This window comes from Salvia hispanica, chromosome 6 (assembly GCF_029641045.1).
Source record: "Salvia hispanica isolate PSC_SH4W2 chromosome 6, Shi_PSC_v1, whole genome shotgun sequence".
Classification (NCBI taxonomy): Eukaryota; Viridiplantae; Streptophyta; class Magnoliopsida; order Lamiales; family Lamiaceae; genus Salvia; species Salvia hispanica.
The window spans coordinates 34,042,390-34,069,949 of NC_142697.1; the positions used below are offsets into that span (position 1 = coordinate 34,042,390).

The 27,560-nt window shown below is 34.6% G+C and overlaps 1 long non-coding RNA gene and 1 pseudogene across 1 annotated transcript; one reads left to right on the forward strand and one right to left on the reverse strand.

Annotated features, from left to right (window-relative positions):
* Nucleotides 1-1,662: 1,662 nt before the first annotated feature.
* Nucleotides 1,663-3,161, reverse strand: LOC148923664 (uncharacterized). The gene is made up of 2 exons (XR_016132443.1): nt 3,005-3,161; nt 1,663-2,933 (listed from the first exon to the last, which is right to left on the reverse strand). It is a non-coding gene; the product is annotated as an uncharacterized LOC148923664 (long non-coding RNA).
* A 797-nt stretch (nt 3,162-3,958) lies between these two features.
* On the forward strand, nt 3,959-7,988 carry LOC125199600 (uncharacterized; annotated as a pseudogene).
* The last annotated feature ends 19,572 nt before the right edge of the window (nt 7,989-27,560 follow it).

Sequence of the window (27,560 nt, forward strand, 5' to 3'; positions counted from 1 at the left end):
TGATACAAATCACCTTATATTGCTCACTTATTTTGCTGACGCCAAATCCAAATTGCATCACATGATCCGGTCTCACAGGCTGGCAGAGCTCGGTATACTAACGAGTGATCAGATTGCATATGTAAAGAGGATTGACTGATGTTGAGAAAATAAGAAGCAATCCATTAGCAGTGACACCTTTCCGTATTCCTCTGACATATTCGTATAGTCCTCTGATCTCGAAATCTGTGAGCAGATGGCAGTCCAAATCACGGAATTTCGAAAATCCTACACCGAGTTGAGTACGTCCCGTACGTCGACGTCAAGCGAACAAACAAGGGTGGGGTTTTGATTTTTGATTTGACGAAATCGCACCATGGTTTGCAAACGGATTTGCTGATAGCAAGGCTTCTCATAGAGAGGCGTGACAGGATTTCGGTGGTGTTTCTGTTGGTAGATTTGTGAAGTAATCAACCTCCATTAACGGTAGAAATTGAGAGAGGAATATATTTTGTGAATTAAGAATTAGGGTTCTTCTCATCACTTTTTTTAGGGGTATTAGTTTATTTAGCTTATTTACTTTTTTTAAAATAAATTTTTAGAACAAAGGCAACTTTACTCTTAATTAAAGAATACTCCAACTGTCCTTAAAAATATGAACTATTTAAGCAGCACGGGTTAATAGGTAAAAAAAAAGTGTATTAGTGCAAAATGGGTTTCATCTCATTAGAGGTAAAGAAATTTAAAATAGAAAATTTCTATTTATAAAGGAGGGAAAAGAAAAAAGAATTACTCCCTCCGTCCCAAGGTATTAGACCAACTTTCCTTTTTGGGATGTCCCAACATATTAGACTCATTTCCCTTTTTAGCAAAAAACATCTATCTTATTTTATTCTCCACCTACTTTTTCTCTCTTCTCTCTCCTACTTTTTCCTTCTCTCATACTTACCTCTCTCTCCACTTTAACTATTTAAATGTCAATTCCTTAAATCATGTGCCCAAAAGAAGTGAATCTAATACTCCGGGACGGAGGGAGTACTATTTTTGGCTACCAGAAGGGTAAACAAAATGTAAACCTCAAAGCAACTTTTCTTGGAATTTTGCGCAGCTGCTAATCAGAAGGAAACAAATCAAAATCAAAGAAGTAGGGAAAGCTTCAATTTTCCAATTTTGATCATGTTAATATGTTCAGATAGGATCCTAGTTTAATTTTTAAACTTTTTTATGCAATTGTAAATTAGTGAAGAAATTTTAAATAAATATTTGGTGGAAAAATAAATTAAAATTTTGGAAAATATAATTAGAAAAAGTATCTTGTGGTATTTTTATGCATGTCAATTTCAAATTAAAATGTTCAATGTTTTTTTGGGAATTAGGCACAGGAAAAATATTTTTGCACTATTTTTCGTGAAAACATGTCTTGATTTTCTCAAAATTTCAAATAATTTCACTAAAATTTACATGTGATCATAATAATAAGCCACATGTCATAGCAGATGTAACATCCACATTTATTTTTAGAGGTAATAATAGTTTTGCATGATAAGTGAATGGTAAGTGAAGTAGTACATTAAACTACTATGTTTGCTTGCTTTACATCTTTTATCTATGTTGAGAAAAAATTAATTACTAAGATGTGAGAAAGGAAGCTTGCTAGAATGGTAAGTACAAGAAGTCAAGAAATAATTTATTAAAGTGCAAGTAAAGTAGAAGAATATTAAGTGTCCATGTACATATACGAGATATGAGATAGTACTCTTTGCCTTACAACATGAGTAATACACTAGCTATACATGTGAATATATTTATTCAACTCTCTAATATCTCTAATACTCCCTCCGTCCCATAAAAGTTGAGTCGTATTCCTTTTTAGTCCGTCCCAATAAAGTTGAGTCATTTCCTTTTTTAACTAAAGACAAAACATCTAACACTCTTACTTTATTCCATCAATTACTTTACTCTCTCTTATCTTTCCTACTTTTTTCATCTCTCCTATTTATTTAATATAAATTCTTAATCTCTGTGCCCAAAAGTTTTGTCTAAACTTTTATGGGACGGAGGGAGTACTTTGCAATAGACATTATGGAACTTCTCGGATTTAGTCTTGAATGCCCACTTTTTCTTCCAAACCATGTCCTGCAGAAATGAGCTTGTCATACTAGAAGATAAAGTACTCCTACACTCTCCTTCCTCACTTAGTCAAAGAATAAATAGTCCATAAAACAACTTTGACACCATTCTCTTGGTAGTAACAACAAAGCTTGCGCGTATTACCACCTTTCAAAATCTTGCAAGAACAAACCCCTCCCACGCATGCTCCAACAGTGAGTTAATTAGAATAGTGAGCTAATTGGAATCAGAGGAATAAAAGTCTCCAACACCATGATGAGTATGAAGAATTTGAGGAGAAGAGCTTTATGAATCTTGTCGCCACATTCAAGATCACACGATAAGAAATCCACTATAAATAGATCACTCCTATCAACCTTTTTCCCATCACAACCACTCATCGGCTTCATCGCATAAATGTATCTTTTTCACCCACAAAAATCCATGCTTCCACACATTCAAGTTTAGAGGAAAGTGCTTCAAGAGTCTAGCTAGCAAGGAGGGGAGAGGAGAGTTGCATATTGTTCATTCAGCAAGCTTTTCTCATCTTCTAAGTAAGTTCCTACCAAAATTCTTTCTTAAAAGCATGCCATCAATTATCTCTGTCCCAAAACCCAATACACAAGCATGCTTAGTATTCTCAACTTTTATGCATAAATAGAAAAATCTTAGCCTCTTGAATCACAAATATATGAAGCCACCTAATTAAGAATTTAACTAAAGGAGTAAGAAAAACATAACTTGGCTGGAGTCCTGCCATCCGGCAGATTGGCGGTGGTAGCGAAATCCGGCAAAGGACGACTCCTCTCGATCCTCTTCAATGTGTTTTCAATCCCTTTTAATTCCTGGAAATTTTAAGTAAAAATTCAAAATTTAGAAGCTTGTTTTTACGAAACTAAAAGTGAGATAATCTTACCTCCCAAGCAATGGCGGCGCGGCGGCGGTGACCGGAACAGCGGCTGTTTTCCAGTCGGACGGAGGGAGTTGAGAGAGAGGCGTTGGGGGAGGGAAGGAGGCGCAGAGGGAGTATGATTTTAGTAGGGTTTCATCTTTATTTCTTTTGGGTTAAAAGATTGGAATTTAAATTATTTAAGTTTGGGCCTCTTTTATTTATTCTTTACTACATGGAATTGACCCTTTATAAATTAAGGTAGTAGAGCCCAAGCCTTTCTTTAAACGTTAGCGTTGGTCTAGCCCAACTTTTATGATTATTATAAATAATATTTGAGGTTAGAATTATTTAACTAGTAAGCTATGTCGAGGTAAAAGGTAAAGTTTTAAAGATTATGTGCCTTAGATTAAAATGCACTCTTGCATAATTGGAGTAAAGTAGATTATGGTTATATACATGTAATCTCTCGATTAATGAATTTCTTACAAATGAATTAATTCTCCTAGTTGAATGGATAAAGTTGGCGCATTATAAGGAACTAGTGTTAGCCCACGCGCGCTATGTGCGACATAAAATCTTTTTATTTTATTAATTAGACATTGCGAATAATTCAAATAAAATAAAAAATTACATCATTACATAATATTAAAAAGGGATAACTGCTCCAAAAAGCATGAACTTTCCAAAAAGTTTGGTATTTCCCACCAACTTAAAATGTTGCACCAAAAATCACGAACTTTGCCAACGTGCTCCGATTTCCCAAGTCGGGTTTTCCGGCGAAGTAGATTGCTGACGTGTGTATATGTCTGACGTGGATGGTGACGTGGATGCTGATATGTACAATGACATGGAATAAATAAATAAAAAAATTTTAAAAAAATTCTTCTAACATAACCCCCCTTTCACCCACCCCCAAATTGGAATTGGAAGATGCAAAAACGACTAAGACAAAAATCAAGAAAACCCTAACATCAAAAATTAAACTTCAACTTCTGAATCTTATCTTCTGCTCAGCGGCGGCGACCTCGACTGTGACGGCAACCGCGACGGCGACGGCGACGGCGACCGCAACCTCCGATGGCGCCGCCAACTCCGTAAGTTATGCATTTCGTTTTAAATTCGTTGCTCAATTGTACTCAGATTGCTCGATTCAGTTTTCTCAATTTGAATTGTATGAATCTGGAAGTTGATTCACCGGTTTTTTGTTTACTTTAGTTTCTTCTTTGTTTCCACTTTACTGTTTGTTTACTAAATATGTGTTTGCATCGTATGAATCTGGAAGTATGACTTTTGAGAGGCATTTTTGTTTACTTTAGTTTCTTCTTTGTTTCCACTTTCAAATCTTAGTTTCTTGTCCCTCCATAGGAAAATGTCAGTAGGTGCCAGAATAAATGGATGCATCACTAATAGATCATAAATTGCAGTATGCAAAAATTAATTATATCAGTGTCATCATGAAACTTACATACTCCTACTATATTTAATCATGGGTAGCAGTGACCCCTTTGAGGGGACTAAGTGTATTCTGTAATTCAGCTTCACTGAACAAAGTACTCCTACTACATTTAATCATGGATAGCAGTGACCCCTTTGAGGGGACTAAGTGCATTCTGTAATTCAGCTTCATTGAATATAGTTTGATCAGCTCTCCTGCCAAGTATCTCATTTCTTTTTTACATTTGTGATAAATATAGTTTGTGTACAGTTTCTAAATCTGGAATTTGAATTTGTTCAGAGACGACGTTTTTGGCCTCTATATTCATCATGGAGGACATTTCATTCCAAATGGCAAGTTTCAGAAATACATTGGTGGTGGAATGGCTCAGGCAAGTGATCTAGACCCAGATAGATTTGGGTATTTTGACTTGGTTGAGGAATTGAATAATATAGGGATTCACACATGGAGCAAACTCACCTTTGTAAATTCTACGTCAGCAACCCACGTAGATATAAAAAGTGATAAGGAGGTGATGGAGATGCTATCTGCTAATCTAAGTGTTAGTTTTAACAGAATGTGTAGCATATATGTTGTTGGTGGGAGTGTGGGAATGGGAGAAAGGGTAGTGGAAAAGGTTGAAAAAAATAGTAAGAGTGTGGTTGAAAAGAGTCACTTTGAATCTGCCACAAAAATTAGAAATAACACTTCTACGAGCAAGGGTAAGACTGTGATTGAAAAAAATGTGGGAGAAAATGTGGTTCAATCAGTGGAGAAGAGGCTTGTTGAAAGTGTTAGTAAGAGTGTTGCTATATCGTTTGGTAGAGGTAGAAGTGGTAGTGAGAGGGTGGTCAAGTCTACTAAGAAGCATGATAGTGAAACATTTAATAAGAAGATGAGTGAATCTGTGAGTAAGACAATGGCCACAACTGTGGATAATAATGCTGGTGAAGGTGGGAGTAAGAGTTTGAGTGAATCTGTAGAGGAGAATATGAGTAGTTCTGTGGAGAAGAATAATATGAGTGGTTCTGTGGAGAACAATTTGAGTGGTCTTGGACATGAGGGAGTTGGATCAGGTAATGAGGTTTTGGGAGAAGGTGAGAATGAGAGTGATTGTGATGGCAGTTATATACCATCAACTGATGATGAGGAGACTGATGATGAAATGGAAGCCGATGAGCTAGTGTCTGAGGATGAAGAATATGCACAATGCAGAAAGAAGATGAAAGAGAGAAAGAAGCCCTTTGTAATAACTGATGAGATGTTCCAGGGGATAGTCAATGGAGGACAAAAGAGTGATTATGTGTCTGAATATGAAAATTCTGAAGAGGATGATATTTACTCTGATTCCACTGATTTTGAAGATGAAGGGAGACGATCTAGACAAGGACATGTTAAAGTGATGTATGATCCAAAATGTGATCATAAGGTTCTCACATTCAGTGCTGGTATGGGATTTATTGATGGGCACCAAGCTAGAGACGCACTGACAGATAATGCAGTGTTGAATGGATGGCAAATTCATTTTAAAAGAGCAACTAAGAAGCAACTTGAAGCAGGTTGTTTGAGTCCTTGTAAATGGATGATATCTGGGAGTCGAGTGACGAAGACAGGAGTCTTTTTAATGAAAAATCAGAATGGGGTTCACACTTGTCCTAGGGCAATGAGAAATAAAATTGCTACATCCAATTGGATTGCTAGAAAATACTTTCATGTCTTTAAGCTTAAACCAAATATGAGTTGTAAAGATTTAGGCAGGGATCTAATGCAGAGGTATGCTGTTGAGGCCACAAGGTGGAAGCTATACCATTCAAAGAGAAAAGCTATTGATTTGTTGAAGGGATCAGTGGAAGATCATTATGCCAAGTTGAGGAGCTATGTACTTGAGTTGAGTAGAGCTGACAAAGAAGGTAGGTTTGAGGTACATGTGGATGTAGGTGCTGTGTTCAAGTCAATGTACATTGGATTTAGTGGTTTAAGAAAGGGTTTCAAGGAGGGTGTAGGAGGGTGATTGGACTGGATGGGGCTTTCTTGAAGACTTACTTGGGTGGCATACTGTTATCTGCGGTGGGAACTGATGGGAATAATCAAATGTATCCTATAGCTTGGGCAGTAGTTGAAATTGAGAACGAGGTTTGTTGGAGTTGGTTCATTAACATTCTAGTGCAAGAGCTGAACTTGGGTGAAGGAGTTGGAGTTACTATTATAAGTGATCAGCAAAAGGTATGATCTAAACTGACACTTTACTTTTGCATTAACTAAATACTTAAATTACAACTTACACAAATATTTATGATTGTAGGGGCTTGAGAATGCAGTCAAGGAGCTTATCCTATTGGCAGAGCATAGAAATTGTGCAAGACACATCTATGCCAATTGGAAAAAAGTTCACAAGGGTCCTAAACTGAAGTAGCTTTTTTGGAAGCTTGCTAGAAGCACCTACATGCAGGAGTATGACTTGGCATGCAAGGAGTTAGAGAATGAAGATGGGCAAGCATTTGCTGATTTAATGGACAGGAACCCGAGTAAATTCTGTAAGGCCTTCATCACCTCCACACAATACTCTGATGCTATTCTCAATAATGTCTGTGAGTGTTTCAATGCATACATTTTGGAGGCTAGAAATAAACATATAATAGACATGCTTGAGGAGATGAGAATAACACTTATGGAGAGGTTGTATAGAAAAGCTGTAGAGATTGAAGCAGCTGAAAGTAGTTCAACAGTGTGTCCAAAAATTAAGAAAAAAATAAATGCAATGGTATATGAGAGTAGGAATTGCACGACAATACCTGCATTAGGGGGAAATTTCGAAGTTACTCACTTTGATGACAGATTTGTTGTGACTCCTTCAAAAAGGCAGTGTGGTTGTAGGAAGTGGGATATAACAGGCATCCCTTGTTTGCATGGTATTGCTGCTATTAACTTCCTTAAGCGGGATGTGGATGAATTTGTCCACCAATACTTTTCTGTGACCAAGTATAAGTTGGCATATGGATATGGCCTACCAGCTGTGAATGGAGTCAAATTATGGCCCGTTGCTGAGGGTTTTCCAGTCACCCCACCACATGTTAGGAAGATGCCTGGTAGGCCTAAGAAGGTTAGGACGAGGGACCCATTTGAGAAGGATCCGGCCAGACCAAACAAGCTAAGGAAGATATGTGTCATGACTTGCCAAAACTGTTTCCAAGAAGGCCACAACTCAAGGAGTTGCAAGAATGAGACTGTGCATGTGGCAGAGAAACCAAAGGTTGGTTTTTGTTTTACTTGAATACATTGATTTGTGTGTTGGTTGAATACATTGTGAGATACTTCAATTTTTAACAGGCAAAAAAGGGAAGGCCTCGTAAGACGCCACAAGCATCGACTACGGTTCGAGGGAGAGGTAGAGGAAGAGGAAGCGCTGGAGCAAATCCGACTGCTGGAGTAGGCTCTACTCAACAAAGTGCAACTTGAAGATGTTCTTTGTTTGTTTCTATTTTGTTAACTGCTTGGTGTTGTAATGTTTGGTACATTTGGAGATATTTGGGATTTTTTGTTGACATTTGGTAATATTTGGGATGTGTTGTTGACATTTGGGATGTGTTGTTGACATTAAAAAACAAACTTGATTATTTTTGTTCACTACGTAGGCAGGCTGATTTGTGATAGGTTATAAATGAGTGCAACATGCAGGTATCATGTTTCCATATTTGCAAAATTCTTGAATTAGTTGTGTACAGTTAGTTTATAGTTTTGTAACTGAACTTATGAATGATTTACTATGTTTTAGATTAATTATGGGTGATAATCAACTAAATTTCCAGCCATGGCTAGCCCCTGTTCCAGCTCCAGGTGGATATTTACACATTATGAATTAATAAGTCCCTACTCCATTACACCAAAACAACAAATTAGTCTGTAGTCCATTACACTTGAAACAACAAAATAAGTCCCTAGTCCATTACACCAAAACGGCAAAATAATATCATAGCATGGCACAATTTTCAGCCACAATTACACAACATTACATTTTCTGCCACCATAAGTCCCTAATTCCATACTACATAATCTAGACTCTTATAATCTATATAAGAAGCCAGACCACGACACATAAACACAAAATGACATACTTCAATTTCCTGTTTTGTCTTCGCAAATTTTCAGCCACCATTTGGAGTGATTCAAATTCAACTTCCTTCGAACAGACTTTCTCCTTTAGCATATCCTGCATAGCAACTCTTGCTTGCAATTCCTTTTCCATGCTATCTCTCTCCATCTTCAATTTGTTCATATAGTTCTCTTGATTTGTTGACAAAGATGGATCAATCCAGCGGAAGAACTTGCAGTCATCCTCCTTCCAAATATGGCACCGATAGAAACGCCGTCCAGGATTGGCATCCGTCTTCGATGTTACAATTTCAGCTTCAATTCCGTGATTACAAACGATGACTTTTGGTATTGGCCAACTCCCATGGCTCATATTACACGACGACGTGGACATCCTAAACCAAAACAGATCAAATTTATGCTCAAATTATAGTTATTGGACAGTGGCAGACTCCAATTCAATTCTAACTCAACAAATCTGCAAACTTCTTTGTGCTCATCAAATTTATGGCCAATGCAAAATATTTAAACTCAAATGCAAACCAATTCAACTATCTGGCCGAATTCAACTTGTTCAACTATCTATGTTCATGCCAAAATCAGCATACAAGGTCGAATTGTCACCCTAAATTCAACAGAATTGGAATACAATTACCATTCAAATTCCCCCAATTCAACATTACACCAACAATTCAGCATTACACCCTAAATCAAATTCCAATTACACCCACAATTCTAATAGATATACGATTCCAATTCAGCATAAAAAGTAGCATCACATTGAACCCACATTGGAATTGAACCTAGAAATTCGATTCGAATAGAACCCTAAATCGAATTCAAATATGAATTCGACAATGTCTTTCCAAAAAACTAACCTCGTTTTCAGTTGATGTTGAAATCGCGACGGGATGGACGGAGAAACTTCTCCGCGATGAGAGTGAAATCGTGAAATCGCAGGAAGGGAGTGAATTCCTAATTTTTAATTTAGTTCAATAAACAAAAATAAAACGCTGTCGTTTTAAATGTTATATTGACGATTTGCCAGGTCATACCGGAGTTGTGCCACGTTGGATAAATTTTTGACAGAAAACTACAGGGTCGGGTCGGATGGGAAATTTGCACAACCCGGCAAAGTTCGTGATTTTTGGTGCAACATTTTAAGTTGGTGGGAAATACCAAACTTTTTGGAAAGTTCATGCTTTTTGGAGCAGTTATCCCTATTAAAAATATAATATAATACGTAATAATCACAATATGTTACTCCACTTATAAATATAAAATTAAATAAGTTTTGAGTTAAATCAACATGGAAATATTTGTTAATTACAATACTTATATGGGTCTTTACCACAAAAAAAATTACCATCCTTGACAAATGCACTTTAATATTAAAGTACTATCAATATTTAATTGATATAAATATTTAATATACAGCTAAAAAATATAATTAGGACAATGATATTGCCATAACAGATAAAATAATGAACAACAAAACAAATAAAAAACACACATATATAAACATTAGTACAATAAAATAAATTAACATGGAGAAAATACTTAGATATGAACTAATATTTTGCACAACTCTCTCCACTACCTCTGATTCACATCTTCGGCTCTTCGTCTTTCACTCTCTCACATGACACCTGCTCCGTCTCATTTATGGTTTCCACAATGATATAATATGTATTTATAGACAAAGATCACCAACAATTTCTAAAACCTTTCAAATGCAACTATACATCACAAAAATAAAAGAACATTTATCTAGCTAATACTCCCTTCGTCCTCCATTAGGAGTCTCATTTATGGGCGGCACGGGTTTTAAGAAATGTTAAGAAAAGTGGGTAGAAAAAAATTAGTGGAATAGGAGTCACACTTGTATATATTAATATTAATATTAAATAAAATGTGAGTGAAATGAGTTAGTGGAAAGTGGGACTCTATTACCATTTATGATAAAAGTGAACCGGGACTCCCATTTACGGACGAACTAAAATGGGAAAACGGGACTCCTATTCGCGGACGGAGAGAGTAAATAGTAATTAAAACAAAAATTAGTATATGATATAAATTAAAAAAGTTACAAATCATCGGTATAATCATATTGAATTCATACTCTTAATTGCTTAATTTGACGGTTTAAAAAACGTCCAATATATGGATTAGAGTATAGAGCCATTCACTAAATTGTGAGCAAATAATTGAAATTATTTTTTTACTATGTATTTGAAAATGATGCATAATTAAATATTAGATGCAGAATTAAGGTAATTTAATGGCACGCTCTAATAGGGGTTACATCATTTGGTCCAATTCCAAAAATATATTGTTTTACTAACAATGAAAGGAATTAAAAGTAATCAATGGGAATAATCATTGTAACAGCTACATTAAAATTTCCACAACAAAATTTATTTAGTCAAAATTTAATTTAAATTATTGCATTTACATCCCTTACACAAAAATAGTTATTCAAAACCTCTCAAAACTAGTCTTTTATATACTCCCTCCCCGTCCCACAAAGATTGTCTCACTTTGACCAGGCACTGGTTTTAAGAAATGTAATGAAAAGTGAGTTGAAAAAAATTAGTGGAATGTGGGTCCTTCTTTTATATATTAGTTTTATAATAAAATGTGAGTAGGAATGAGTTAGTGGAATATGCGGTCCACTACCATAAATGATAAAAAGTGAAATGGGACAAACTTCGTGGGACGTACGAAAATAAAAAAATGGGACAATCTTTCTGGGACGGAGGGAGTATGTACTAGTGGCACCCCGTGCGATGCACGACCGAATTGATTTTCTCCTTCCACAAATTTGAAATAGAATTCACATTTTTATAAAATAAAAACAATGTCATTATATCCAGTTCTTTGAATTCGTAAATGTCTATAATAGTAACAATTTACTACACTAAATAAAAATTCATATCATTATATAAGTTTGACAACTAAAAGTTACACACACATCAATAAGAACATTCTTCGAACTCTACGTATTCAACTACAATCACTTGTTGCCGTAGATCAAACTCATGTGAATTTATTTTATTCTTTTCATACTTATTTCAAAATAATATTTGTAAAATGAAAAACAATATCTATCATACAAAATCTAATTCATACATATATAATATCCACATGCCCAAAAATTTAAAATAATTAATAAACATACTAAATTTGACCCCACATTTCGGTTCCTCTTCCATATTTGATGATACAAATTTTCCATTCAAATCTGATCATAATCTCTGGTAATCAGTTGAGAATTGAGATACAATGGTATTTAAAGTGGAAGATGGTGGAGCCTATTTATTTGCATCAAAGTTGATCTCTTATTTTCGAAAACCCTTGTCATGAAAAGAGACGAAGAGTTGAGCGCCTCCCTCTCATTCTGTGTCGCTCTATTTTCTTCAGGAACTTTTCACTTTTCCATGACTTTTTACACTCATCCGCTGGAATCTTTCACTTTTCCATCAACTTTTACTCTGCCTCCTCTAGTTGTCGCTCTCTGTCGCCCTTGTACGACTTTATAAGTAGAACTATAGTCGTCAGCTGCCCAAAGTTTAGGTGGATGTGTAGTGTACTCTGTTGTTGATAGCCAAGCTGTATGGAATGCTACACAACACACGCATGAGGTAGCAGCGCCATTACATGAACATCATGCCGACAACAATCTTTTTACCACCACGGTCATGAAACTTTTGATTAATAGATTTGGTATTTATAGAATTTCTGATAGCGCTTGAAATTCTCTCTTTTGGCATTCTTTTCTATCGACTTTTAGTTAGCCTAATTTCATTTATTATAAATTAAATGAGCAATAATGGCTCTGGTTGACCCTACTTTATATTATGGGCTTTTATTGGATTAAATTCCAATGATAATCTGCAATTAATGGAGAAATACGTTATAGCAATCAAAGATAAGTCATTATTCATTTGAACTGTTAGCTGAATAAAACGATTTTGGTCATAGAATCTCCAAAATTGAATGATAATATCAAAGGCGTTTTTGTATTCAATAGTTATTGGAAGGAATTAGTTATCACATAATTATTCAAATTGAATTTATAACTTTAAATATTTTATAATGAGGACAAAACTTATAAATATTTTAAAAGAAGGCCAAAACTCGCCTTTTATAGATGTATAAATAGATAGATGGGACGAGATATGATCCTAGGTGCATGACATCTGTCACACCTCAACCCTTATAACGTATGCACTTACTATAAATAAATTCAAAATTTTAAAAAGAAATAATTCACACGTCAAGTAAATAAAACACATATATTATATCATTTCAAAAATTAACATTTATCAAGTACATATTTCAAAACGTTCTAATCCGTAGTGGGACCCTCTCACCACTCTATATACTATACATTTATCTACATGCAAAAAAAAATGATGAGGAAGAGAAGTTGCCAAAATGCGTCAGCCGCCGACCCTTATAATAACTGTAACTCATATCAACCCACGAATCATTGATATCTTATTCCTGAAAAAAATATTAGTGGTTTATATGAGCCACAACTCAGTGTATATAAACCTTACCTTTAATTCCACATACATATATCAAATACATTCATTCACCAACATATATCACCGGAAGTAATAAATATCATAAACAATTTAATATTCATATGCATATGCCTCTCCATTCTTTTTATTACTGTAACAGCCCGACATTTCTAAGGTATAATAAATGCGGCGACTGTTAACTAGGCGAACTTAAGTGCAACAAGAACATAGACTAGGGTTTCAATTAAAGAGATTTGACCAAGAATTTAATGAAGCATCAAGGCAATAAGTCAACGACTAACTCACGAGAATCAAGACTTAATAGAATAGGCTCAAAAGTCAAAGGTTTAGCATAATTCCAACAAAACGCAATATTTCCCCTCATTCCAAAACAAAGAATCAAGTTCACCACAACCAAAAATAATAGTTTCAAATATTCAGCGGAAACATTTCCAAGAGGAAGCGAAGCCATGTATGAAGACACAACTACACTCAAACCCAACCATCCATATTATTCGATTCAATCTTCTCAACACCACCGACCGCCCATCGCCGCTCAACCTGCACATAGGGAAAACACATGCAGGGCTGAGTATTTTAAACATACTCAGTGGTCTCATGCCAAAACATTTTATAGTTATGCCACCCTTACCATAGTGAACTCGAGTTTTGCATTTATTTAAAGATAAGCATCGAATATCACAAAATTATATCATGGACTGGCCAGTCAATAATAATACCTCCCATTTTCTCATCAATCATCATTTCATAGTGCGACGAAAGTGTGGCCACACTTTTCGCCCACGAGACCGGCCGACTAGCAAGGACGGCTCCCGATCCCACCGTGTACACAGCCTGGTAGGGCTTGCGGCCCATACTCAGACCCGAATTCGTTTAATCATAGCCACTGTAGCCTAATGGAGCGTACTCACAATCTAGGCATCAGGCACACACAATATCCAAAATAATTTATAGGCATGGCATAACAGTTCAATCCACCCTTATTTCTCCAACATCATAAATTTGCACATAGAAGAGAGTTTAGAATAAAGCCCACCTCGATTTCTTTCGAGTTCAACAAAAATGCACTTCTTCTTGATATCCCACCGGGAACGCGAACTATCACCTTTAGTTCATATATTTCAAATAAGTCTCAAATCATGGATTAAAATAATGCATGATCTCTCGTTTCCCTTTTTCCTTCGATTATTTCCAAAATCAACAATCAGAATCAATGTACGATTATCATATCGTTTTTATCACACAACAACTCCAGATTTATCATCAAATCGTGTCACGCATGAGTGTTTCCCACACACAACACACGCACACACACAAACACACATACACGCCTACCGAGGCGTGCACACCCACACACACACATGCATCCAAATTCACCGATTAATTTCCCCCTTCACTCGTTCTACATGCATGTGGACTCAAGAACACCGATTAATCGGTAGAGGAAGAAAAGATTAATAATAGAAGTACCTTTTCTTGCAAAAACAAACGGTAGAAACAAGTAGAATCTTGATTCTTCAATGAATTCTTGAATTTCAGCTTCAATTCTTCTCCAAAAGATGAAGAATTGATGCAGAAAGTAGGAGAAAAATTTGAGAGAGAATGGAGAAGTGGGAGACGGTTTTTCCAAGAGTGGGAGGCGTGATTTTGGTGTGCTAGGGTTAAGTCTCTCACTCTTATTTATAGAATGCAAGATTTAATCCCACAATTAAATAATTAAAAGATTGGAGGAGATATGGTAGTTGTAATTGGCGTGATTTTCTAGGAGAAATAAAGGGATTTTGAATTTCTATGCTATTTATTTAGCATATGATTTAATTTGAATATTTCACGGAGTAGAATAAAATATCACGGAGCAAGATAAAATAATAATATTTCTCTCAAAAAGTAGAAAGTGGCGTGACCTATTGATTCTCCACAAGGAAATCAATTTCAAATATTGTTTAAATAAGATATGGCAAGATTTTCTTGGATATGGCTAGATATACTAGGATATTTGAATTTATTTATGGAAGAAAATAAATAAGAGATCCAATAATAGAATAAAATAATCCCTTCTCCCATAAAATAGGAGATTTCGAAAATCTCCATGAACTAGTAGGGATTTCGAAAATTTCATGGAATATATAGGAATATCCGGACTTTGGATTTAATTCGGATAACTATCCCAAGCAATAATTAAATCCAAGAAAAATAGGATTTCTTTCCAATAAATAGGAGGGTCGAAAATTCCACATACTTAAAAAATGCTCCTATTTAATTCTCACTCATCCCTTAGAAAAACAATTCACCAAAAATATTATTTCTTCCCACATCAAAATATTCACATATTCGAAGTTCCACCTCCATTCCACATTTTCCAACGACTTTGACCATTCCACGGCCACGTCATATTTTCCACCATGTTGACTATTCAATAGCCACGTCACATATTCAACAAGTTTATCTCAACTCAAAATCGCAATTAGGTCACATAGAATATTGCAGTTAAATCACTCATCAATTAATTCCACATATCATAGCATTAAAAGCATTTAATGCAAAAATTTTCACGTCACAAAATTAGGGTTCGAAAGACGGGGCGTTACATATTCTGTGACAGATCAAGCCTGGAATCTGCCCGGGATTTCCATTGTATAAGACCCGAAGGTCCCTTTTCATTATTTGACCTTTCCACGAAGGTCCCTCTTTGCTTTTTGACCTTTCCACGAAGGCCCCTCTTTGCATATTGACCTTTCCACGAAGGCCCCTCTTTGATTTGACCTTTCCACGAAGGTCCCTCTTTGCATATATTCTTTGACCCGTAGGTCCATTATCATTGAATATGACCCGTAAGTCTTTTTCTATTGTATATCAGACCCAGGGCAAGATTGTCACATATCCTCTTTAATTCCATGATTCAAAAAAATTCCAATACCATGCATCAATCGTATCCATTGCACCAATTAAATACCCATATGTCATCAATAATAATTCCAATACATATTCATTGCACAAATCACATATCCACATCATTTACAACATCAATATCAAATAACACAACCATTTCAGGCTCACATCATATAATTCAAATATTCACTCCAATTTAACACATAGCAATCAATCACATAAAATATATAAAATTAAAAGTGTGATTTATACACACCTGAGCTATCGATTCCAACTCCTTATTTACAGCTCTCGAATCTTTCAAGCCAAAAATCTTATCGTTCTCTTCTTCTATCTCTGATCAACTATAATGATAAACCTATATCCTTTTCTTTTTTCTCGAATGCCAAAACCCTCTCTTTGCACTAACTCCCTCTGTACATAAATTTGCTAAAGCAATAGTGAGACAAATGATATCTCTTTCTCCTCCTTCCTTCCTTTTTTTAATCATACACTACATATTTATAGAGGTCAAAGTCGGCTAAACTAAATACTCCTATTATAGAATTTTGCTTTACTAAAATAATATCAGAACATGCAAAATTTTATGATCACACGTGGATATACGTGTAATTTATTCGGAGAAGCAGGTTGTACGTTTATCACTTTGGAAACTTTCTATTTAATTCTATTACTAATTAGATAAAGTTAATGTGATGGAAACTAACGGTTGAATATTAAAATATTAATGCATTTTCTAATTACATTCATACATATATTTTATCACTTTAATTGTATTACTATATAACATTAATGTAGTTTACATATTTTGCATTTATCTACTCCATCAAAGGATGTTATTTTAATATTTATGTAATGTATACCAATCTTAGTTTATCCAAAAACATGCACATATCCAAATTTATATATATATATATACGTACATGAATACTATTACTATTTTATCCCATAAAAAATATACACACGTTACTACTATTATTTATATTATATTATATTGATTTAGGTAACTATCATTTCCCATGTAATACTATATATTTCCAAGCACTAAAACACTCCATGCACACACACGCATTTTTACATGTATGCACACACTTAAATTAGCTATTTAAACGTACACATACACGCTTATTCACATATAACATATAATTATGTAAATAATATTATATATATGCAATGATAAATGATGCATATCAATATACAAATTGATGCATGTTTTGGGTTTGGGATGTCACAACATCTACTTTTACTTATTTTGAAGCTAAATAGTAGTATTAATTTTCTTTAACTAGGGCAATTGCAAGGAAGTAATATCCCAAGGAGGAGGTATTTCTTTACCAAAGTTGCAAGGTCTTAAGGTGAACTTTCTAACTTATATACAAATGAAAATATGAAATATTTTGAGAAAATATTTATGCAAATGATATTGTCTTGCCATAAATTGTTTTGGTTTTATGTAATGATGCCTATCTGTGTTGGTTATACCAAATGTGCTATGTCAACTAAAATAAGAATCGAATTCGGGTCCCAGTTATAAATGTATATGTGTATATTTCGACAATGTGTTCACTGAGTACCTGAGTACCTTTGTACTCAGCCCAACATATGTGCAGGTTGAGTTGCGATGAAAGGGAGAGTACTGGATCAAATGGGCTTATTTCTAAATCATGCAGTACTCTCGGAGGTTCATGTGTTCATACAAGGAACCGTGTTTCAGTCATTTCCGCTGTGCTAGTTTCTACTTTCCCCCTAAGACTCTGATATTTGAATAAATCGTGTTGTATGAACCTCTAAACTCGAATCCTTATGTGATTGAGTATACCTTATCTAAGTACTCCCTTTATGTTTCTCTTTTATTTTATGAATTGCTCTTATATCTTCTTCCCCTATTTCTATTCCCTCTTCTAATTTCTCATCCCCACGGTCAACCATGTTTTACTATCCTTAGTAAAATGCGATCGTGACAGCAGAAACTTAAAATCTGTTGCAAAATGAGAATAAATCAAAAGTTTAGTAATTGACATATTAATTTTAAAGTTGCTATACAAAACCAAAAAATAACACAAAACTCAAACAAAATATTAGGAGTGATTTGATGATTAGACTAGGGTTGGCACGGTACGGTATACCGCACCGAGAATGCCATGTGGTATGAACACTGGCGGATCTAGGGGGCAGGAGGGGGCGGTCGCCCCCTCCGTACGACTAATTTCCTTTCGGGCATAAAATTACCATGTCCATCCCCTCCGTTTGCCCCGACGTCGCTCCTAAAATCGATAATAATTGTCATTTTCGCCCTAAACCAACCTACTAATATATATTTCGCCCCCTCCGTTTATAAATCTTGGATCCGCTACTGGGTATGAGAAAATGTTATACCTGTACCTTACCGAAAATTCGGTATGATTATTTACAATACCGTTACCATACCGTCTATGCGGTATACCATACTTTTACGTTATACCGAAATAAGGTATGGCATACCGAGTACGATATACTAAAATAAGGTATGGCATACCATAATACTTGTGTTTCATACCAAAAAAAATTCTATTATAGCCAACTATTTAAAATAAAATTTCACCTATTTAAATAATATCCGAAAGATTAAAACTACGCCACAATCAAATATATATAATTGACTTGATTAACATCTGTGTGTGTGTGTGTTTGGGGTTGGGGGCGGTTGAACTAAAATATGAAAGTAGGGTTAGGGATTTTAACATATTAATTATTTTTTATAAAAATTTTGAATACAACAATATATCGAATTTATGGCAAATATCGTAAATGCGGTATACCACGGTATAGGAAAATCTATACCTTTACCGTACTGAAATCTATCGGTACGGTATCATACCGTACCACAACTTGCGGTATACCGCAAATTCGGTATTTTCGGTATTTTTCGATACGATAAGTGCGGTATTTTGGTATTACGGTATATTTAGCCAGCCCTAGATTAGACGTGATTTAGTTTCATGATTTAGTGATATTGGGGTGATTTAATGATAAATAAATAAAAAAAATGAAGTATATGAATAGATTTATAAGATTTATTTATAAAATCATTATAATCGTGATCTGATAAAGTATATCATAAATTTATGATATTGTACGGAAAATTTATGATTTTATTTAAGATTTGATTAAGATTATAGCATAAATTTAATTTACTCTCTCTTATTTTATTCACATTCCATTTAACACAGTACTCACCTTCCATTTAACACAGTACTTTTAATTTCCATGCCAAAATAAAATTCCTCTATTAACAAAAAAACGAACTAGGAAATATTTATTTTTGTGTTTTTTAATAATTACTCATTCTGACAACGTGTAACACCCATTTTCATCATGAAAAAGTGTCCCATTTTTCAAATTGGGTTTTCCAGACAGGTCCAAACCTAGAATTTTGCCTCTTCTTAGCACTTTTTATACTCCTATTATTTACTTTACTTTTTAGGAATATTGACATCTAATATCACGAAACTTTTAAAAAGTTGGTTTTTTCCCACGAACTTTAAAATTGGCAAATAATATCACGAACTTTATTCCGGGTTTGTTTTTTCCCACGAATAAAAATTCATGTTATTTTAATAGATTGGAGATCAATTTTGGAGGGTGTGCTTCAAGAAAAACTATCTTCAATGATTGAAAAACTTGAAACTCTCAAAATTATTGTCGAGAAATTACGAAAATAAATCCGTATCATAATATTATTTGTGTGATTTTTTTCATTCGTGGGAAAAAACAAACTGAGGGTAAAGTTCATGGTATTATTTGCCAATTTTAAAGTTCGTGGAAAAAAACCAACTTTTTGAAAGTTTCGTGATATTAGATGCCAATATCCCTACTTTTTATCTGTAAAATAATATTGCCTACACTGTAATTTTAATTGCGAAAATGCAACCTTATTCTTAATAAAAGAATATAAATCAAAATCAAAATCAAAACCTCAAACTACTTTTATAAATTTGTATGTGCGTGGTTAATTGTTTGATGTGTTGTGTTAGATGATTCCACTATATTGTAAGTAACAACTATGTGTATAATTCGCATGGAATTCATTCGACCGAATAAATTAAACTACAATTTTTATTCGACACAACAAGGCCAAACCCGAACAATAAATAACAAAGAAGCCTTAGAACTCGAAAACTACTCAAACAAAAAATCTTCAACAGGAACACACAAATGTAGACTACATTTATGGACTAAAACAAGATCACATTCTCGAATCCGAAACTCTTGAATGAGAGAAGACTAGGATTGAAAATCAGGGCATAGTCTGCATCGTTCAACATATTGACTTGTTGGAGAGTTCTAGTCTTGTTGGAGTAGTAGACTAGAATAGAATGGTCCAGCAACATCAAAACATCACCATCTTTAAAAAGTTTAATTAGTTCAACATGCATATATGTCCCACGAAAGGATAATCAAACCCAGTAGTACTCATCTTGTACTCTATGGTCCAGGATTCATCGACTTGGTATTCCTTCATCATCCAGAGGACAATCTCATCTTGGCGTTTGTTATAATAAGAATAACACAGACAGTCCCTTAAAACAGATAAAGTCCCCCATTTATCTCTTATAGGGGTGGGAAATAAGAAGATGCTAAAACATTCAGTTTCAACGTTAAAACCACAACAACCCCATATGAGGATCCTTGAATCATATACTGTCCAATGGAGGTTGTCATTACATAAAATGGGTTGACCCCAGAACATGACACCAGAAGTAGCTCCGGCTTCAACGCACCGCCATGTTCCGGTTCCGAGGGTGTATACATATCGAGAGTCGGTGTTTTTATTGATGCAAACGACCTTATTTTGCCCACTTGTTTTGCTCACACTGCATCCAAATTGCAACAACTGATACTGTAACATCTCGGAATTTAGAACCCTAATTTTAGAGCCCTAGAATTAATTGTTGATGACGTGGAGTCGTGAATGCATTTATTTCATGTGATGCTATGGTCGAGTTGAGTCGAGGGTTTGCGTTGAAAGTTTGAAAAGTCAAACTTATTGATTTTATGATGTGGTATGTGATTTATTAAATTATGAGATTTTGTGGTAAATTAATTGTCTAAGGGTGAGTGAGAATATTAGAGAAAATTTCCATAAATACTTGTCACCCTAATTCTTGAAATTTTCGACCCCCTTGAATTTTTGAAGAAGAAATTCTATTTTTCCGGATTTAATTTAATTCTTGGGATATTTATCCAAATTAAATCCAAGACCTGAATATTTCCTTTTGAAGAGAGAAAAATCGAGCCCTTTGTTTCTTGGTGATTGTCGAAAATCACCTATTGTGAGAAGGAAGAAATTATTTTATTTTAGTTAATCCCTTATTTGATTTCCTTCCATACCTAGAATTTAATTATTCTACCAAATCTTTCCATACTTCAAGAGATCTTGTCCTACCTTATTTTAGTTAATATTCAAAAATCCATGCCTTATTTAAATAGGCATAGGGACGCCTATTACCAGCCCAAGTTGGGAGAATCCTTATTTTTATTTTGCTCCGTGATATTTTATTCTACTCCGTAAAATATATTCAAGACAAAATCTTGGCTAAATAAATAGCCATTTTGAAACCTATGGGATTTGCCCTAGGATCTATTTTTGTTAATTCTTCTTCATAAGATCTTACCAAATATTCTATTCTAATTACCTAAAGATCTTGTTGAGCACTATAAATAAGAGAAGACCCCAACCCTAGACCCCAAATTTTCGGCAGCCACCATTCCTCACTCTCTCAAATTTTCTTCTTCCACACACCAATATTTTGTCATCCTTTGAGAAGAATTTAGAGTTTGAACGCCAAGATTCTTGAAGAACCAAGTCTCTACTTTGTTTCTACCGATTGTTTTTCTCTAAAAAGGTATTTTGTTTATGAGTTCTCCTTCTTCTTCTTCTTCTTCTTCTTCTTCTTCTTCTTCTTCTTCTTCTTCTTCTTCTTCTTCTTCTTCTTCTTCTTCTTTTCCTTCTTCTAACCGATCAATCGGTCTCCTTGAACCCTCATGCATCTTGGTTGAGTGAAAGTGGGATAAAAGGGATGTGGGAATATGTTCGTGCGTGTGTGTGTGGCGTGTGTGCGTGTGTGTGGCGTGTGTGTGTGTGTCGTGTGTGTGTGTGTGGTGTGGTGTGTGTGTGTTGTGTTGTGTAGAGTGTGTTTGATGGTTAAATATTCTTGTGGGATAAACATGATCTTGATTAATTAGTAATGATGAGATAAATCAATGGAAAAGGGAAAAGGAGTATTGAGACATGCATGAGTAAGAGTAGTATTGAACCTAATTTGTGATATGTGCCTATGTGATTAAAAGGTGAAACTTTGGTTGCGAAGCCGGATAACGGAAAAGCGAAACTACTTGAAAACTAAGCAGTCGAGGTGGGCTTTACTCTAAAAACTCTCTATTATTTTATCAAAATGTTGTTTGGTGTTATAAGGGTGGTTTAACTGTTATGTCATGCCTATGTTTGTTTTTTCAATGTGATATTTGATATGCTTATACGAATTCGGGTCTGAGTATGGGCCGCAAGCCCTACCAGGCTGTGTACACGATGGGATCGGGAGCCGTCCTTGCTAGTCGGCCGGTCTCGTGGGCGAAAAGCGTGGCCACACTTTCGTCGCACCATGGAATGATTATGATTTTGATGAGAAAATGGGGGATTATTTTGACTGGCTAGTCTATGAAAATATGTTTTGTGATACTCGCGATATTTCTTTTATAACTGCTTAAAACTCGAGTTCACTTGGTAAGGGTGGCATAACTTATAAAATGTTTTGGCAATGAGCTCACTGAGTATTTCAAAATACTCAGCCCTGCATGTGTCTTTCTTATGTGCAGGTTGAACGATGACGAGCGGTGGCGGGTGTTGAGCAGGATAAATAATTAAAATGGATATGTTGAACTTCAAGCGTAGTTGTGTCTTCATACATATCTATTCTTTCTCTTGGTTGTTTTCCGCTGAATCTTGATACTCTTTATAATTTCTTTTGGGATAATGCACCCTAGCCCTTTTCTTATGGTTTTTATCTTGGATATTCCGTCGTACTCTTAAGACATTTTGATCGTCATTTATGAGACCTCTCTTTTCTTTTAAACTTCTAGGTTAAGTTTTGGTTTCTAGGTTAAGTTATGGTTTTAAATACTCTGATAATTCTTTCGATTTCTTTTGGTCAATACTCTTTAAATGAAACCCTAGCCTATGTTTACTTCTTTGGAGTCTGTTTGGGTTGCAGCCGCCGCATTTATTGTACCCTAGGAGGGCGGGCTGTTACAGATACGGAGTGTAGTCATCAGGGTAACTGAGCTCCGTATATTCACGAGTGATCAAATTGTATATGAAAATACCTTTAACTAATGGTGAGTAGAAAAGAAGCAATGCATTAGCAGTGATCCACTCAATTGATACTGTGCTTCCGTAAGGGATCTCCAAATCTGTGAGTGGATGGTAGTGAAGATCGTGGCTCTCCAGATCGGCTTCGTCTTCGTCTTCAATTTCGAAAATCGTGCACCAAGTAGAGTTATCCCCCCAGTAAAATCGAACTAGGGTGGGTGGAATTTTGATTTTGGATTTGACAAAATCGAACAGATCGCGCCATGCTTTGCAAACGGATTTGCTGATAGCAAGGCTTCATAGAGAGGCGTGAGAGGATGTCGGTGGTGATTTCTAATGGAAGATTTGTGAAGTAATCAGGCTCCATTGATGGTAGAAACTTAGAGAAGACGTAGCAGTTGTGTATACTTTAGAATGAAGAACTTGGGTTCTTCACATCACTCTTTATACTACTCAGTGCGTTTCCTAAATAGTGAAATACTCCCTCCATTACGTAAAAAATACATGCCCTCTCCATTTTCATCCATTCCATAAAATATTACATTTCCATTTATAAAAAATGATCCCAATTTATTGTCCCTATACATTAAGTTATTTACAACTTGTATCACCATTAAAACACTAATAATAACATAGTCCCATTATCCACTAACACTACTTTAACTGCATTTCTCTTGTCTTATTTTACCAACTTATATTAACTTTCAACATACAGTTAACTAATTTCGTAATTAGTGTAAAACAATATAATATTTATAACCAATGTAGCTATATGGGTGAGTTAGAATGATAACAAAATTTATGGTGATAACCATAATAAACTATCATTTTATAAATTAAATATATCATTTTCGTTAAAAATGATGTTTATACTCAATAAAATGGTCTTCTTTACAAACAAAATATCATTTATATTGATGTAATTTTATACAACAAAATATCATTTATATTGATATAATTTTAACAAAATATCATTTTATAGAACATAATCATTTTATATATACAAAATATCATTTTATTGACTACAAGTATCATTTTATACTTGCAGAAAGAATATCATTTTATTGAGTATAAATATCTTTTTTTAACGAAAATAATATACTTCATCTATAAAAATGTAAAATGATAGGTTATTATTAGGGGTGAAAGTTCGGGTACCTGCGGGTACCCAAACCCAAAAATTCGGGTATCCGAACCCGAAATCTCAAAAATATCATACCCAATACCCGACCCGTAAGTGCGGGTACCCAAACCCAACTAATCGGGTACCCATAAACCCGGAATTATTATATTTAAAATTTATTCTTTTATATAAATTAAATTGTGATGAGAATAGAAATTATTAAAAATCACACAATACTTATACTATTTATTGACTATAATTCTATATTTTATAAAATAGACCTTAGACAAATAGACACTACTTAATTTTAAAATATTTTTTTTTTTGGTATAAATTGAAACATAAAAGGGATTATAAAAGAGATTAAAATAACTTTTTAAGACATTAAATGAATATGTAAATAAAATAGAGAAAGCATAACTAATTAACTATATATTTTCAAAAGATAACAAGTAAGAACATAAATAATGCAACATGAACCAAACACGAATGTAAAGAAGAGAGCAAACGGCAAAAAGAGAGCAGCAGCAGCGGCGTGAAGGAAACTTGAAAAGGTGAGGCATACGAAAATTTTATAAATCTACATGTGATTAAATAAAGTTACCCTAGATTTACCTTACGGGCGATAGGCCGTATACTAAATAAAAATATTTATCACAAATACATAATTAATCGGGTTTAATCGGGTATTAGTTGGGTACCCTAATACGGGTTTCGGGTACCCTAAACCCGAAAAATCCTAACATTGACTACCCAAACCCGTACCCGAACCCATTATTTCGGGTTTCGGGTACCCATAACCCGTCGGGTATTGGGACTGGGTCGGGAATACCCAAAATCCGCGGATTAAATTTTCAGGCCTAGTTATTATGGTTATAACCCTAAATATGGGTTATCAATTTATCACAATCTTATAGCTATATGTGTAACGCAGTAGAATATTTATAACAAATATAGCTACAGGGGTGTGTTAGATGATAACTAAAATTATGGTGATAACCATAATAAACTGTCATTTTATAAATAAAATATATCATTTTCATTAAAATGATGTTTATACTCAATAAAATGATATTCTTACCAACATAAAATCATTTATATTGATAATTTTCATACAACAAAATAGTATTTTATACAAACCGAATATCATTTTATTAATTACAAGTACCATTTTATACTTGCATAAAGAATATCATTTTAGTGTAAACATTATTTTTTAACAATAATGATATATTTCGTCTATAAAAATATGAAATAATAGCTTATTATGATTATCACCCTAAATATGGGTTATCATTTTATCACAACCCTATAGCTATATATGTAACACAATAGAAAGGGAAGAGTGTAAAATTCAGTTTGCTGGGTATTTTGAAAAGTTTATTTTTGGATGAACTAGATTTTATTAAAATGATCAATAGTAGTTAATCTTTTACTCTATAGTCTACTTCCAGCTTATCGGTTAAAGGCAATTTGTCATACAAACTAAATCTCTTTAAATCATCATTTGAACTAGCTAGGTTGTAATCCAAAAATATTACAACATTTTACTCCGAATAGAAACAATTAAGGTTGTTCACAATACACGTCCCTTGTTTGTCCCCTTAACAACGCATCCCACAGCAATGCAATCCTACGGGACATCACGGATGCCAAATCGGATCAACCATCGGTCGTTTCACGATCAAACAGATCGATTTTTGCTATTCAAGAAGACTGATGTATTATTCGGTCTGATTTTCAAATGCTGGCTATAGGTGAAATACCAAAACTTGAAATCATTCTAGAAAAGTTGAGTCTATTTCCATATAGAAACAATGCCTCACATGATAATAGCAAAGCATCAAAAGGTCATATCCGAACGGGCGAACACGATAGCAATGAATAGTTTATGCTAAAAACAGAAATGTTAAGCAAATATGGTAAGCAACAAATAAATAATAGAAAATCAAGAAAGAGATTATATTTGTCAAGAAGATGGAGAAAGAATTAATAAAGGAAGTGAGATAGAGAAACCACACAATGAAGAAACCTTGTACAGTTGTACTATTGTACACGAATGCGTCCAAATAACGATCAAAACACAAATATAGACAAACATTATGATTTAGAATCACATCACACTCTTTAGTGAGAAAAGGCTAGGTGTGAAAATCGTGGCAAAGTTAAGGAAATACCCTGCATCTACATCATTAAACATACCTACACATTGAGTATGTGTTTTAAAAACAAGAACTTCTTAATGATACTATGTGTTTTAATATAAAATTGATGAAGTAAAGGAGATACGAAGAAAAAAAAAAGCGTATTAACGAAAAATGAGTGTCCATAAATGGAATAACAACAACTAACTAATAAAGTGCTAACTAATTACATTAAATTTTCAACTGAACTACAAATTGATGACAAGTTAATGAGTCAATAATGGTTCATCATTTACTCTATAGTCTACTTTTAACTTATTTGTTAGAGGTGAATGTCCATCCTATGATAAGAAAGAAATATGAATTGAAATTGATAAACTAAAAGAAAAAAAAATGAAAAAAAATATGCTCTTATCGAGTTTTGATCCCTAGACCTCTTAGAGAAAAGCCTCACCCAAACCATTAGACTACACCATTTCATAGGACATTTATTGAAAACAAAGTATATTTCTACACTCCACGGAGGAGGCGGATATACTATTTTCGACTCGATTCAAGGGAAGGTTTAGGCTCTCCGAACGGCCGGGAGGGGGAGACCGCCCCCTCCTAGACATCACGTATGCCAAATCTAGGGTGGGTGGGGTTTTGAATTCGAAATCGTCGGAATCGAGCAGATTGAGCCATGGTTTGCAAACCGCACTTGCTTAACGCAATGCTTTGGATAGGGTGTCGGAATCAAGGAGATTGAGCCATGGTTTTCAAACCGCACTTGCTTAACGCAATGCTTTGGATAGGGAGCCGCGAGAGGATGTTAGTGGTGATTTCAGATGGCAGAATTGTGAAGATAATCGAATGCGGTATATATTCAGTCATCTCTTCACACATTATATAGTACTACCTCTGTCCCTGAAAATTTGATACAGTTTACTATTTTGGTCCGTCTCTTAAAATTTGATACACTTCACTTTTATCATTTTTGGTAGTGGACCCCATATTCCA